Below are 16,459 nucleotides of genomic sequence, written 5' to 3' on the forward strand. Positions count from 1 at the left end.
TGCTGCTCTCTCTTGTGAAGTAAAGCTGCTCAGGTAAGCAAGAAAGGTGTTTTCCTTCCCTTTAGAGGAATATTGAAAATCTGGGTGATTTTTATTGATTGCTGAGACTGCAAAAAAAGTTATAGCTAGCTGCTAGCTAGAGACCACAAATGAGGTCAGGGACATTTATTTTAACTTTAACTTGTGGGGTCACTCAGTGCATCTTTAAAATAACAGCTATGCTCCAAATCTTGTCTGTATTACAGCACAGAACTCTTGGCTGTTAAAAAACAGTGTTGAACTGTATGAACCATGTGGTAAATTCCAGTAAAAAACTTTTAAATATTTGTATTGTGAAGCTAACTTGAGTCTCATTCAGTTTGTTGAACATATTTAATCAGAAGAGCATAGAAATACCTTTAAGGATAAATACCAAGAGATCAAACATTGCTGTAGTGTAAGCAGTGTCAATACCTCACTAAGGAAATATTGTTCTCTTTCTTCGTTGGTGTCTCTAAATTCATCCTCAGGAACATTTTGTGGGGAACAAGGATTAGGTACACAAAACAAGTCTGAAATGCTTCTGCAAAATACAGCCAGCAAAACCTGTCTGAAATTCCCGCAGTATAATCGTACCCTTTGCAGCCACATTACTCAACAGCTAAATCTGTTGTTTCTTTGTTGTGTTTTTGTTTAGGAAAGCACTGTCATGTAGATCAGACTTCAGCTTTGCTTCTTATTTTTATTTCCATCCTCAGAGTTCAGTGGAAATTAACTGTCATCCTCTTCACTTGAACAGCTTTGAGATTTTATTTCCTTTTAAGAAAATATTTATTTTTAATAAATATTATTTTTTTATTAAATTGCTAAGCTAGTGTAACAAAATAACACAAAGAGAGACAGCTCAAGAATTGCAAACACAGAATAATTAGGAGATCAATAAACAGTTCAGTAATTCTGAGATGACTTTGAGGTGACCTTCCAGAATAAAAAAGCCCAAAGCTGTGTAGGACATGCAAATCTTAAATGATAGTTACTGTGCCAAGAGAATTTGAGTAGGTTGGTAATGTTGATTTTAACTGTCTTAATTGTGTTGAGCTCTGCAAGTCACAGAATAAAAGAGCAGCGGTGAGAACAAAAGAAGCACACACAGTAAAGAAATACTTGTGGAAAAAAATATACATGAAAGAAACAGTCAAAGTGAAATAATAAAATGAAGTAAGGAGGTAAGGACTGAACACAATAAGTAACATTATGGCAATATTCAACCAAAACCTCCTCCATAATTCCAGGTAAAGCGTAATTCCATTCTGAAGCTCAGTATTTTAACTGCCTGTATCACGGGTAGCGAGGCTAAAAGCCAGGACTCTTGCATAACAATGTGGAAAATGATGCCTTCAGCCCCTCCAGTACAAACCTCTATTATGATGTTGTGTGCTTTTAAAATTTATTTTATTGTGGTTTTTGAGGTCAGTTAGGTACAAAAAAAATTCTTGTGCTTTCATGTAATATTCCTGTAGCACTTAACGTTTCCCCAAGACTGACAGCAATATTGTTTGATTTTCTTTAAATTTTAATTTTTCAAATTACTGTCTTGAATATGCAGAAAGGATTTTCAATCCGCTTATAGTATTTCATATGTAATGTTCCAAGAGGTCCTAATTTATGGGACACAAAAAATTGTGGGAGAAGATGGAGCGGTGCAAGGTACGTGAGGATGTGATTCCATGCAGCAACGTTTGTGTCTCTTGTTAATTTTTTTAACGCTATTTGAATGTCTAACTCTGTTCAGATACTACTGCTCAGACAAGTACATTTCCCTTTACCCTAGACAGACTTATTTTATAGGTGAATTGCTATTCTACTTTTTGACAATTAAACAGTTGAGAAAAATGGGGACAAAGGATATTTTTTGATAAGTCCAACCTCCTCCGGTAAAGCCCATATAATCTTTGCTGTATCCATTGTTGGAATAGTGTATCATCTGTGCTATCAGCAGTTTGTGTAGCTGTGGTTTATGTATTTCACACCTTAGCTGGAGGAAGCTGGATACAAAACTGTAGCAGCATAAGCTTCCTCATGGGCTGTGCAAACCGAACAGGATACCTGTGCTGATAGACTGTCGTGACATCACATCTTTTGGTAGGGAGTGGGGGGAAAAAAAAAAACCAAAGGAAAATTGGAGGAGGAAGATGCTTCAGTTTGGGGGATGTCAGCACGCATGTCAAATCAGCTCTGGTTTGAACTTCCAGGTAGACGTAACCTTCAGAAGGCAGATTAAATGCTGCTGTTCACAGTGCGTCGCTAGGAGTCAGCAGTACTTGACCAGATAAGCTGTATTAAAGAATTCTTTACAGCAGAGGGATTTGGGAAAATTATGAACTATTTGGAAATAGAATGTAAACAGAGAACAAGTTATTGAATTATGGGTTTATTCCAAATTGTTTTCCAGTGATAAGTTTGAAGAAACCTTCTCAGCAGAAAAGAAACAAGGGAATAGGAAGGTGATGTCAGCCTTGAAAAATAATAATAAAAAAATTAGTAAAGGTTCACTTGTTGTTGCTTCTTGTCTTAGACAAATAATACCAGGCGACCACTACTGTATTTCTAGCTTCACATTCCAGTGTAAAACAACACATTTCTTTTGATTTCAGATGACATTTTATGTTAAGCCTATGACAGTTTAATTTCAGTTAACCACTGCTAATGGTGCGAACATACAAAGAAAGCAGGCAGTCACACAGTCATTGACTGTATATGTAAATGAAGTAATCCATTGTGTTGGGTCATTGTGGAGGATGCTGATTATTAAAAATTAAAAAAAAAAAAAAAGGTTCTTCCCCCATCATTCTGAAAACCTTTCTGCCTGAATGAATGACACTTACAAAACATTTTGTCTATAGTTATGGAAAACTACCTGAGGCTGTAATAAGTTGAAATGTTAGAAGACTGAAATATTAAGGCACAATTTTATTGTTGATTCAGTGTTCCAAGTGTGCATCTGTTAACTGACTCTATTCTGAAGTTTAACTATCTTTTTAACGTTCCTTTCATTTTGTTCGTTTTCAGATGTGTCACTGTTGTCTAAACACATTGTAGTTACGTTATTTTCAGAAGCGGATAGCATGTTCTGTGTGGTGCTAACTTGGTTAACTAGGAAATCAGAGATTCTGGAATGCAACGTACTCCTGAAATTTCTGTTGCGCTATAGGAGCGATCCATTTTTTACATCTTTTTTAATTACTATCTGTCGCTTTAAGTGCTTTATCTAATATACATCTTATAAATATGCCAGTAACAGTCCCCTCTACTTATGGGGTAGAGTCAAGCACAGGTTTTTTCCTAGAATCATCTGGGTTGTGAAAAACCTTTAAGATCAGCATGAGATGCTTTGTAACTTCTAAGGGACCTACCGATCACCAATGACTGCCAAGACATGTAATGATTTAATGTTGTTTGCTCTCAACCACCAAAAAATACATACAGATAATTTCCACAAATACCTAACGTGGAATTTCTCCATGGAGTGATGCTATATGTTGATTTGGTTTTGCTGCTCCAAATTGTATTCGTTATTCCATAAATACACTTTAATTTGTCCTTAGGCAAAGAAACGGCAATATACAGTTTCTCAGCAGGTTAATGTAAGATTAAGATTTTCTGCTGGGAAACATTATTACTTATGGAAAAGGAAAGGAAAAGTCTCCATGTGCAAAATTAAGAAAAAAGAGGGTGAATGAAGGAAAGGAACAAAGATGATAAATAAAAGGATATCTGAATACCCTCCACCTTTACTAGCACTTTTTTTTTCTCCATTGAATTGGACGGAGCATAACTGCATTGATTTCATGGGACTGCTTTTAGAAAAATTAAGAGCAGCAGCAGAAGGGGGTCACTTTGAGGAAAGACTTGATTTTTCTGCAAAATAAAATACCATTCTTTAAAACATGAAAAAAATATCAAATTTGCCTCAAAGGAACCCCTTCTGTCACTCTTATTCATGCTTGGCATCTTGTGCTGAAATTAGTCCTGTGGAATCAGTTATTAAAATCTGTGTAAAGGCTCTCATTAACTTTGCATTGTAGCCCACAAATGGGTCTCTTAAATGTATAGGCTGTTCAGCAAATGCTTGGCATCTTAAAAATAATAGACTAGTCATTAAAAACATGCAATAATATTGTTATAACAATATGATTGTTGTAATGCAGATCATTAACTGGGCACTCTATAGATTTGAGAATTACATTTGTGTGGCATAATCAAAGTCAATGAGAGTCTTTCCTTTGATTTCAATAGGCTTTGGATCAGGCTTTTTGAGAAGTACCATTAGCTGTCAGATGTGTTTTTGAGACTATATGTATCAATCTGATTAATTAGTAGCAATCTAAAATGTTTTCATGAATGGTTTCTTCAAATTCAGGCTCACATAAAGAACTCTGTAATATCTCATTGTTGTGGTTCCTCCTACAGCTCTTTTAAATTCCAGTTAATTCCCATTTGATAGTAAATTTAACCTCCCTACCAACATAATTGATTAAATAACAGGGATCATAATGAAATTCCAGTAATGCTTTTCTGCATGCAAAGCTGAAAAGGGAATAATTACTGTCAAAGAAACTTCTGGATTCATCTTTCTCAAATTCTACTTCTTTCTTTATAAAAAGAGTTCTTTTAAGCTCTTAAACTCCTCCAGTTTTGTTGTGCTGTGTAAATAAAGATGCTCTTTTATAATTTCCTTTTTACAGGGAGGTAGCACGTAGAGGTGACCCTCACATCAGTGTGTTCCTATGCAAACCTTTCCAAAGGCACAGTTTGTACCCACAGCAGGACTTGCTTTTTCTTCTGGCAGAGCACTTAGTATGGTGGAGATTGACAACTGTGTTGTCCCAATGTTAGGGCTGAGAAGCAAGAATAATTTCAGTTTACATAATGCTGACATTAGTGTACACTCACATCAGCACTCATTGTGTCAGTATTATTTAAGAGGAATGAGAGCTCTGGAGATTTAAATAGTTCTACAGTCTTTCAATTCAATCAGTTATTTTATTGCTATCCTCCCATTTGGATAATTTTCAGATCATATTTCAACAAGCAAAGCAAAAAATCTGATTAGAAATAATTTCTGCAGAGTTTTGCTCTTAACTTATTGCTTATTAATTGGAGCAATGAATTCTGTAGCTTTCATCATCAGCCAATTTCAGCCTGCTAAGAAGCATGAAATTTTATCTTCATCAATAAGTTTTCCTTTAAAGAAGCTATATAAAAATTGATTACAATGAGTACTGTGTCTTTGCCATTAAGAAAGATAGGTTTGTTTTCATCATTAAAAAAAACCCCTAGATTTTATTAACTGTTTTCTTAAATCCCTGAGGCTGATCATATTTTCCCTTGTATTTCACTGAAGTAACAATCATAGAGAAAATGAACCTTTTCTCTTTTAACTGCTTAGTTAGGCTAATAATCTTTGATTGTAAAATCTGTCATTGAATATTGATTCGATTTTTTTTTTTTACGTGTTAGGTACACTTAATATACTTATTTACTAATTTGTATGAGTCTTTGACTGAATTATTTTTATATGAGTTAAGGTATCTCAAATAAAAGTTCTTGAAGGATCTGGTTTTGTTCTAATAATGGTGTTTTGGCATACTAAATGAAGTGTTCTGCAGAAGTTTATAATAAAAACTTAACAAATATAAACATTAAATTTGCCTGTATGCAGTGAGTCTGAGCTCAAGGTATTTCACATGTCTTCAAAGGAACCAGAGGCACTGAGGAAAACCATAACATCCGATTAGGATGGGATTTTCCTAACCAAATTCTTCCATGGAGAAAGTAAAATTTTGAAGGTGAAACAGCTTTAAAGAAGGCCTTCACACAGTCTTTCTACAATATAAATCTTACTTTGGGTGTTATAATAGGGCCTTGTTATTATGTTTTTTTTTTCAAGTTCTTTGAAAGTGTAGGAAAATTCTCATATCGTTTACTCTTAGTGCTTATTCCTGGAAGGATGTGGTCCCACACTGTGGTTTCCCTCTTGATTCTCCTTCTCATCTGACTTTGGGAGTTACTTGGATTGCTTCTTTATCCCATCCACTGTTGTCTGCATCTCCATCCCCTCCCAATACTTGTATACAACAATGCTCTCGGAGCCAGAAAATGACATAGAAACTGTAGTAATTTAACATAATCTTCTGGCACCCTTGTCCTGCCATCTCTGCAGGCTCGCTGGCTCCAGGCTTCCCAGATTTCTTCATGGAGAAGCAATGAGAGAGACAAATGCCTACTTAGCTAGGAGTTGCTTCTCTGCAATACCAACGCACACTTCCATAGTCGTGCCTTGTAAAAGGGGGATTTGGGCCATCAGGGAGGCAGACTGAGTTTTAAAAATGGATTTGCATCAGATTTTCTTTTACGGCTGTTCATACCTGCCATCACTTCAGCGCAATGTGCCTTTAAAACTGGCTTCCGTGCGAATATCAAAGATCCTTACTTTTGATAATGTAGTTTATAAAATAGCTTAAATATTTTTGTTACTTTGTGCCTCATCTTCTTACCTTCTTTTCATTGTTCCTCCAGGTGATGGATAGATATCTGTATGCTTGGGAAATGCTCCAGGCCTTTTTTGCTGATTTTGAGCAGTTTTAAGGGTTGTATATGTGCTCTGCCCCTTCTCAATGAATGCAGACTACAGCATACCCTCACAAACCTTCAGTCTTCTCCTCCTTTCATAGTATCACAGGCAATAAATAGCTAGGCCCTGCAGTCTATTTATGGAAAGAAAAAAAAAGCCTCTCAGTGGGACATCAGTGTCAGTTTTTCATGGACTTTTCAGAATGTCATTTTCTTGGCATAAATGTTACTGTAATTAAGTATTCTCCATGCAGCAAAATTGATTCTCTATTCTGCAGTTTATAAACTTGAGCATTTCTTCGTGAATCCACAGCTCATCTGCAAAGCACTGTGCCTGCTTCACTCAGCATGCTCCATTTTCATGTTACTAATAAAGCTGCTTGTTTAAGAGAAAAAAAGGCTATTGAAATATAATCAGACGCTATGTGGGTTGTTGTTGTATTAATTCTATTCTAATTATGTTGTTGGCATCCAGATGAGTCACATTGAATCTAAAAATAATGTTGATAGAAATAATTCCCTCATAGCTTAACAATTTATCCACTGAGAAAGCCTATGAATTACTATGCCACATACCTATCTAGGACTAAATAAAAATGTATTTTAGCTTGTGTGATTTTTTAGTCATACCAAGTAAAGAAATGAAGATGGATCCTCATTTAAAAATTCTCTTTAAACGTACTACCTTGCTCCTTCCCCCAGGAGCACATACAAAGAATGCAGGATCAGACCCGCAAAACTTTAGTTGTGTAGGTGTTCTATCTTTTGGATACATTCATGTGGACAGATTAAAAGGATACTGTTGAGGGCATGGATCTGTATATTTTACTTTGTCAGTGAAATCAATGAATCAATTTGCACTCATTTTGCATGTTGTATCACTTGTATGCATTTCTGAACACCTCTGTCTCACTGGTTTTTGATATCACGTGATGTGTCAGTTCTCCTGAGCTAAACAGCACTGGGACAAGCCTGTCCTTAGAAGTTTCTTAAACCACTTCATAATACCTAGGGAAAGAAAGTCATCTTACAGGGTTAGGAGACAAAAAGATGATAGTTCCTGATTACTAGTAACAATTGGACCGGTTTTACATTTTTGTAAGGGACTTAGAAAAGAGGAAGGAGGGAGTTTTGGGTATGCACGCGTTCACACATATTTTGCACAGTTCTGTGTTTTCAGCGCATTTTGGTGGTATAAGTAAAACGTATACATTGAACAGTTACTTGAAATCTCAGATTTTGATTAGAAAGTAGACTTCAATGTAAAGTGTTCTTCTGTATGACTGGTGCACTGATCCTTGTTGGCTGAAATAATTTGACTCCCCTTTCTTCCTTCCTTTCCCCTCTGACCCTGCAAATAATATATTGAAAATAGTTTTAATTATTTCACACCTGAAAAGGAAAAACAAGGGGGTTTTTTTGTTTGTCTGTCTGTTATGTGTTTGTTCATGTAATTATAGTTCTCTAGCTCACAATTGCCTGGGTACCTGGGTCCTAAAAATCTCATTAATGCAAACTGTGGGAAGAGAGGAACCATTTAAATGCTACCGTGTTCTCCAGCTGAGTCAGGTGAAAGGGTTGTACTTATCAGCTGGCTGCCAATTTTAAACTGTTTCAATAGGTGAACTTTCCATTGTTGTTGGTCCTGCTTGCTTTTATTATTTTTCCTGCTAGGAAAAAATACTTTCTCCTGCTTGAGGTTTTTATGATATATGGGTACCCGATATTGATTAGTACCTTTCAAAGAGAAAGTGTTTGCTGTCCTTTTTACTCTAAATGTAACAGTTCAGTAAATGTATTTCTGCCAACTGTATCATTCATCCAGGCTGTATCCCTTGGACAGAGGAACACTCCTGTCTTCGTGGGCCAGCAATTGGGGGACTCATGAATTTCTTATTTGCCGTAGGATCTCGTGAATGGCAGTCCCCAAATGAAAGTCTTGTTGTGAATTTGGAGCTGTGTTGTTCATCTGTTGTAAGAAACGAAAGACCAATGTTCTTACCCTTTTAGTAGAAGCAAAAATAAGAGCAGTTTCGAGTTCTCTTTGCTGGTTCGGACTAAACTAGATGGGACCTTGCAGCAACTATCAACTTGTCTGCTTACAAAAAGTCAGAATGCCAGGATTAAAGGAAAGAAAAGTGAAGGAGGAGAAAGCATTCTTGTGACCTAATGAGACCCAAATGCAGAACACCAAACAGAGAAGACAGCGGGGAAAATTCTAGCCTCAGAGCGTAAGTTTGCAGTAAATGCAAACCATCCACCATTGTTTGGTCTTGCCTGCTTGCCAATCAGTCAGTAAAACTGGCTGCCAGTAAGGAATGATTATAGCTTTAGTTCCATGATTGCTCCTCTTTGCCGGAGAGTGTTCATTAGGAGGAACGTTACTATTCCATTCTTTCTCTTAGCACTGTAGGATGCTACTAGATTTTTTTTTTTTTTTTTTTAACTGTTGGGGAGGCGGAGGGAAATCTGAGAATTCATTCTAAGGAGGTCTGTGATAGTTGTTTCTTTTAATTAAATACTTTTAAAATGCCTTGAAGTCAACAAGATCCTTTTTCTTCAATCTCCCTAACTTTTCTAATGAACTATTAAAACTAATCTTGCTTCTAGGCTTCTGAAGCACTGTGGGTGGGAAAGCCAATTACATCAATATTTTATTTTTAAAAATAGCATGTATTTTTCCCCCTATCGAGACCTGTTACATTTCCAGCAGCATTCAATACAATAGAGTACTGTTAAATATACCATTGGCATACAATCAACTACCATTTATTTTACTGTTGAGTGATTTGTTACAGTAGATAGAAACCATTCAATAGCATTGACAAACAACAGACAGTCCATAGCTCTGAATTACTGTTAGACTATTTTTGTAATGAATAGAGACTTAATTTCAGCTCTGTTTTCTCGCGGGTGCCAGACAGAATTGTGCAGGGCAGAACAGCAGCTTTATTTATTAAGCCTTGCAATGCAGTTTTGTCTAATTACTGCTGACTTGTCAGACAATAGTCAATGACCTTCATCAGGGAAAGTGAAACAACTCCTCTCACCTGATTCCTCCTGGCCAAACATCTTTCAAGAAAAACACTCGATTGTCTAATTGATTACCTAGAAATACTAGAAACTAGTACAGTTTTAGAGGCCTTTAGGGTCCAGCTGTGTTTTAGATATAGAAATTTCCCTTTCTATCACAATAGTTTGGCAAAAAATTAAAGGTATTGTGGAGTTTTTAGTCATGCCTGTGTTAGGACACTCAAGGGTCCACTCTGAAGTGTTGATATTGTGCAAAAAATTTATTCTCACTAATGGATTTCTGAGATCAGACCAAGTGTTGTGTAATGTATTCCATCCATGCTCTGTAAAACAAAAGGTATGAAGCACACTCTGCAGGTAGATTGCCCTGGCATACCAATGCACATCTGGCACACAAGTGTTGGGTGCCTTTTTACTTGTTGGCTAATAACCAGTGTTTACCCAAAATGGTTGAGGAAAAAAGCAGGCAATAATACAGTTGGAGAGTTCTCACCTACGTACTGTAAGCTATACACTAGACTCTTGTATACCGATAAGCCTATACAGAATAGCATCAATGACTTCTCTGCAATTCTTGTTTCTATCTGCAGACTCAAGAACATTCCACAGGAACTCAAATTTACTAAAGTATTCTCCATCCCAATTCATGCAGAGATACACCCAGCAAGTTCTGGACATTCTTGCAGAATTGACTTTATCAATAACTGGCACTATACCTTTGCAAAAGTCCTCAGGGAGTTTACAGAGTAAGTTTATGACACTACCGTTATCATTCCACCTCAGTAATAAGAGTCTTTTGAGTTCATTCTTCATGGGAAAACTATAGTCCTTCTCCTGTTTGGTTATGAGGAGAAGAAAGATCCAGATATTGTTGATAGAGACAAACTATGGAGCCATGATTAACTTATTAAAAGACCTAAAGAGAATAGCACATGACTGGGAATAAGATTGTTTTCCTTAACAAAAACAAAAGATAAGCCAGCTGTTCAGAATGAAGACCTATATGTACCCTCAGTTGAAAATAGTTTATTAATTCATAGCTATTGAAGATAATATTCTACAGATAATGATAAAATGGGATCCCCACCCACTCAGTGATTGTTTTCATGCTTTTTGAAGACAACAAATGCAACAACCATCTCTACTTAAAGTTAAGCGGAGAGACAAATATGCTCTGATATACTGTAACAAGGAGAAGCAGGATAATACAGTCAAAAGCTGTAGAACAAATAGAAAACCTCAGAAATGCTGGACTAGCGTTAAGTGTTACCACAAACAGAAGCTATTAAAAAGAAACTTAAAGTTTTAATAGTACTGCCTAAAGGAATATTTGATCAAATAAACAGGTTATTGAGCCTGCAATCAAGGTTATGTAAAAGTCCATTAGAAACTAGAATAATTTTATTCTCTGGAAACATCAGTGTTATTTCAAAAAGTCCTGTTTTATAATAAGAATTTAAACACGCTATTGGAATATGATCTGTTCACTTTTTTTTAATGTGTGCTTCTTCAGGTTATTGAAATTGCATTGACTGTTGAATAAATAACACTGATAAGGATTGAACTAATTGGAATAACTGAGGTCCACTGATTTCTCACCAATAACATTTGCTTCCTGAAGAAACAAGCTAAAGAGGCTTGGGCTAGATGCTCTGAAATGTCATCACAGGGAGCTTGCAATCAAAGAATGCATTCCATCAAAATTTGGTCAGCTTTAATAGCAGGAGAGTTTTGGAATATGTGACCACCCTGAAGGGCATACTGGCTTCACTAAAATGACATAGTTATCAAATATTGGGGTTTATTTATTTATTTTTATTATTTATATTATTTATTATTTATTATTTTATTTATTATTTTATTATTCAAATTATTTCATATTATTTTATTTTATTATTTATTTTTATTATTTATTTTTAGGATCTTTGTTTAACTATTCATATAGTTTTAAAAAGAAAAGCCAACTACTTCATATGTCTGTGCCTGAAGCCCAGCGGTCTTCAGGAATAACAACTTCTCTAGCTGAAACAGTAGGAGAGAGTAGGTAGCGCCAACTAAATAACACATTTTGTCTGTTTTGTTATTATCCATGAACCACACGTGCTGAGCCAGTACATTTCAATAAGATGTGAAGACTGAAATATATCTAAGAAAATTATAGAAACACCAAGGGGATAAAAAGATTGTTAAATGGAAAAATAACAACTGTATTTGGTAAACAGCCTCTTAGGGATCTCTTGATTTTGCACAAGCACAGTACAATTAATAATTTCTTGAAGTAAAGGAGTGTGCAGAGCTAGACTGGCCTTTCTACAAAATAAACATATGAAGGACAGGCAACCTGGGATTCTCACAATGAAATTTTCTGGCTCAGGTGACTGGTTATCCCCCATAGCAAGAAACACCTGTATATATCTTGGGATACATTAAGGAGCTAAAGAAATCTTCATGTAACCTTTAGGTCCCAGCTTTACCCTGGGCCTCCATCCCACACGCTTCAAGAGCGCAAAATCACTCACTGTCATCCGGGACTTCGTCACTCTCAAGGTAGAGATTTATGAGTGGGGGGAGTGGGCAGCCTTACTTGCCAGGATATTTTATGCCCTATGAGTCTATAGGCGCTTTTTACAGCCTATATATCCCAGTTTGTCCCTACTGTACTTTACTAACTCTTGAGAGTTGACATAAATAAGAGAGATCCTAAAAACTCATGACAGGAATTAGGAGGTGAAAACACTCTTCCTAAATATTTTCAGATAATTTTGTTTTATAAAAACTTTGACAGGGAGAAGAGGGTACTCAAGAGGCAAATGTTAGGAGTGGAAAGTCCCTTACATGGCCTAAGTGATATCTTCCAAAGAGATGTAAGGGACTTTGAGAAGTAGCTGCAGTAGTGGGGAGTTACCTGGCAAAGAAATGCTCGCAGCAAGCCACAGACATTCAAATACAGTTCTGTGGAATCTATAGAGGACAATTCAAATCCTCTTGAATTGCAGTTTCTGTTAGGGGAAAAAAAACAAGAGTCGGTTTGGAAATCAATCAATTTAGAAATTATAGCCAGGTTGTGTGAAGTATAAGATAGGGCAAGTTTAATGAGCTCAGCTGCACTGCTGAGAGCACGCTGCTGCATTGTGCACTGCTGCAGGCAGTAAGAGAAGACCTTGTGATGCAGCTGGTGGACTCCAGGCGTGGGGATGTAGGGTTCAGGCATGGCTATGGAAGGTACAGTTTTAGGTCCATTTTGGGACCAAACCATTTCACCTGATATACGTCTACATACTTTGTATCCATAGCAAGTGAACGATTTAACAAAACAATCCCAAAGATCCTTGGCTGGGTCCTCTTTTCACAATATATGTCTGCTTTTTCCTTCTTCTATGGGCAATATCAGGAAAGGTCAGGAACTCTTTTCATCATAATTGTGATAAATTGAGGTAATCAGGCTAGGAAAACCTAGCGCACCAGGACATCACTGATGTGGGTTTTCCAGACAGGCAATAGGTTTAGGAGCCTGTAGTTTTCTTAAAAAAAAAAAAACAAAAACCAAACAAACAAAAAAACCCAAAAAAAACCAAAACAAAAAAAAAAAAAACCCAACCAAACAAAAAAAACCCCAAACCCTAACGAGACTTTGGTCTGGTTGTGGAGAAGAACTGTGACTGTATACACTGTATTACTTCACTAGAATATTTACTAATTGAAGTGGCGAGAAGCGCAGGCTGAATAGAACTATTGGTCATTCTCACTGGACCTGGACGGAGGACGAATGAATGCTGCTGGATTGCTTAATGGGAAATTTGAAAGACTCTTTGGAAGTGAATGACTGGAAAACGTACTGATGAGATGATCTGGAGCCATAAAACTACATTTCACATGTTGTTATCTGCTATTTCATTCATGACAAAAATTATGGCTTTCAAAAGAAAAACAAAACAAAAATACCCTGCTTTGGTAACTTCCACAGTTTTCTTCTCAGGGTCCAGTTCAAAGTAGAAACTTCTGCTATTTCTCTTTTCATTTAATAATATCCTGGAATAAGTAAGTGGGAAAACAAAAATTGACAAAACATCAATGAAAAATACTGTGTACCTCTCATCCATTTTGTTTGGATGGGAATTTGTAACCAGCTCCATTTAGCACCTACCTACTGTTTCACATTCACTCCTGCTGTCTGTCCAGACTCTAACAGAATTTTTTTCATACTGATGCTTTGTCTAAAATACTTTCCATGCCTCATTCACTTGCCATCACTTTTCAACCGCAACCATTTTTATTTTTCCCTCCTTGATCTCTGTCTCCAAGTTTCTTTCTCCCTATGTCATTATTTAAGCTGTGTGAATACATTACCAACTAGCGAGCTTAAGGTTTTATTACGATTTTGCTTAAAATACAGGTTTTATTCAAAAGTCTGTGGAAATGAGAGCCTGAAACTAAATATTTAAATGTGGCATTTCAATGTGATATCTGCAAATAGAGCCTTATATAAATGGCAATGAACTAGGAAAAAAACTTCTATGATTAGGAATCTTATTTGTAAAACTACACTATTATTTATTCCTCACATATAATTTTAAACCAGAGGTGAAAATTTTGTTTCAGAGAAGTTGTGAAATTTTAAAATATATTTTAATTTCTTAAATGAGAGATAAAATGTTATAATTTTCCTCAAAAGAATTTACAAATAATTGTTGCAGTTTAATGAAATGAAGTAATTTCTGCTCCCTCCTCCCTCCCCCCTCCAACGCTACCATAACAATACAAAGCAAAGGTTGAAATGACAAGCCTTTTTGGAAAGAAAGCACTAAAATGTTTTGTTATAAAATAGGGGGAAATTAGTTATTTTTAAACCACTGCGATTTTCACTTCCTCTCTCAAGCTAACCTTCAGCTGAATTGCAGTATTTCCATGCAGCAGTCAATTACTCCATAGTTCTCACTGCCATTTCCAATTGATCTTCTCATTTTAAGGACAGTGGAGTGGAGGTGCTAAAATATAGAGTTACTCACTGGAACCCACTACTGAAATAAAAAAGTAATAAAATCATCCCTCAGGATTAGATGAAAGCAAGAAATGTCTTTCTCCACCTTTAATTTGGCTTTCTCAGAAAAATTCTTTACTGAGCCCTGCAAACAACCGGAATACCCTCAGTATGTAACATACGCCTTGTAGAAGATTGTACTCTGAGTTCACCATCTAGCCGTATCTTGAGCCTGAAATTTATTTGGATATCTTTGTACCATTCCAAAGAGCTTGAGAAAATATTCTAAAAAGGTTGGACCTAAATGAGGGGAAGGAGTCGTTAGGTTATATCTTGTTGTTGTTGCAGGGAGGGCAGTGGTGTTAGACCTTTCTTCAGTTAGGCCAAACTCTCTTTTCCATTTATCTTGTATCAGTGAGATCACTGGTTTAAGTTGAGCAGCGATCAGGAGCGAAAGGAACCTTTTTGTTAAACCATCTATTTAAGCTGCCCCTGAGGCACACTTCTTTCCTTCATTTGTCTCTCCTCTGCAAGATGGCCTACTCATTCAAGTGCCAGTGGACATAGCTAGCGACTTCCAGTCATGAGGCAGCAAATTCCTTGTCAAAAGTGCCATACTTATCTGCAAAAAGCTGGGGCCATTCATAAAGCTGTAGAAATTGTAACGTGGCCCCTTCTTTACTAAAAGGACTGAGGGGAGTGCATCTTTAGGCCATATTGGACCTTGTGGAACATTTGTATCTGAGTTACTGAGCGATTTGGTGCAAACAATAAAAGCAATTCCCCTCTGCTTATGAACTCGCTAAACACATTTGTATTAACATCCAAGTAATTTCAAAGTTTTTAATAACTTTATTTTTTTCTCCTTTTGTCAGGACTCCTGATAGAGCATGGTTAATACATGCTTATCTTTGTTGGTTAAATGGAATATAACCAACTCCCAGCCCATTCTTGTAGCTGATGCCTGGTGCGATTCCATGAGTCAATCGGCTGAATATACGCAACAGCTTACATAGCAGATATAAGCTATCCGCTACTGGGTTGGTTAGTTCTTGAATTTTTTTGCTGATGTTAGGTAATCTGCAAATTTGTTTGTTGACCGTATGGATGCATCCATAGAAAATTAGCCCTACATGCCTTTCTATATTGTATCATACGAGCATATATGCTTGGACTACGAGACCTTATTTACATGATGGTGCTTCATTCTGTGTTGATTACCTTTGTGAGCTTTAGTCAACACAGTCCAAAACTTAAATTTAGAAGCTGATCATGTTGCATTTGAAAATCTCTGTAGTGAAGAGCAGTTTGGAAAAAAAACCCCAAACGTGAACCTTTGTGAGGCCAGGGGGCTATTTTGCTGGCAGAAAAAGTGTGTTTTCACTTTTTTGCATCTCCTGAAGATGTAAAATGGCTACAACAGGAAGTGGCAAATCTGTCCACAAGTTAAACGTCAACAAAGTACAAACCATTAAAAGTACTAGATGAGATTATAATGCAGTCAGTATTGTCAGATAAAAATGATGCTTTAGGGGTAAATTTCCTCTCTGAGAATGAAAACAGTATGTATAGTAATTAAATGGGACACCTTTAGCAAGATATAATCTACAGTTCCATCATACACCTTCATTATTTCCCCTATAATTAGGTTTTTAATCCTTGTATTTGTTCTTTTTAAAAGCATATTAGCATTGCAAGGCATTCCTACTGATTTATTGATTTATTATGTATATCATGAATGACTCCTGAGGAGCATAATACTGAAGGAGAATGTTATTTAATTCTATACAAATATTTATGGATGGAGCCAATATTGCATAGCTTTATTATTAGAAG

The sequence above is a fragment of the Grus americana genome, chromosome 9 (assembly GCF_028858705.1).
Source record: "Grus americana isolate bGruAme1 chromosome 9, bGruAme1.mat, whole genome shotgun sequence".
Lineage (NCBI taxonomy): Eukaryota > Metazoa > Chordata > Aves > Gruiformes > Gruidae > Grus > Grus americana.